At 43.0% G+C, this 833-nt stretch overlaps 1 non-coding gene across 1 annotated transcript; it reads right to left on the bottom strand.

Moving 5' to 3' along the window:
• Window positions 1–512: 512 nt before the first annotated feature.
• LOC115032591 lies at window positions 513–615 on the bottom strand. The gene has a single exon (XR_003838236.1). It is a non-coding gene; the product is annotated as a U6 spliceosomal RNA (small nuclear RNA).
• Window positions 616–833: the final 218 nt, after the last annotated feature.

Here is an 833-nt window from a genome sequence, read left to right as displayed (position 1 = left end):
AAATTGGAAATGAAAACTAGCTATGTCATATAATCTAGCTATTCCAGTCTTGGGAAACATCCAAAGGAATAAAAATCAGCTTGTAATAGAGATGCCTGTGGACTCATGAGAATGGCAGCACTGTTCCCAGTGAGTGTTACAATCAGCCTGCATACCTATCAAGAAATGAACTGATAACAAAAATGTATCTATACACAATGGAGTATTTATCAGCCAAAAGCCTATATGGAAAAATGGATGGAACTGGAGATCATCATGTGAACAAAATAAACCAAACCCAGAAGGACAGCCATCACATTTCTCTCACATGTGGGATCTTGATGTTAAAAGCAACACACTGGGCTGGAGAGATGGCTCAGCAGGTAAGAGCACTGACTGCTCTTCCAAAGGTCCTGAGTTCAAATCCCAGCAACCACATGGTGGCTCACAACCATCAGTAATGAGATCTGGTGCCCTCTTCTGGAGTGTTTGAAGACAGCTACAGTGTTTTGTTTTGTTTTCTTTTCTTTTTCAAAATTATGGAACGCTTCACAAATTTGTGTGTCATCCTTGCGCAGGGGCCATGCTAATCTTCTCTGTATCATTCCAATGTTAGTCTATCTGCTGCTGAAGCGAGAACTACAGTGTACTTATGGTTTTTTGTTTGTTTGTTTGTTTGGTTGGTTGGTTGGGTGGTTGGTTTTTTTCGAGACAGGGTTTCTCTGTGTAGCACTGGCTGTCCTGGCACTCACTTTGTAGACCAGGCTGGCCTCGAACTCAGAAATCTGCCTGCCTCTGCCTCCCAAGTGCTGGGATTAAAGGCATGGCCACCACTGCCCAGCAGTGTACTTATT

Source organism: Mus caroli, chromosome 11 (genome assembly GCF_900094665.2).
Source record: "Mus caroli chromosome 11, CAROLI_EIJ_v1.1, whole genome shotgun sequence".
NCBI lineage: Eukaryota > Metazoa > Chordata > Mammalia > Rodentia > Muridae > Mus > Mus caroli.
This window is presented reverse-complemented; position numbering and strand designations above follow the sequence as displayed.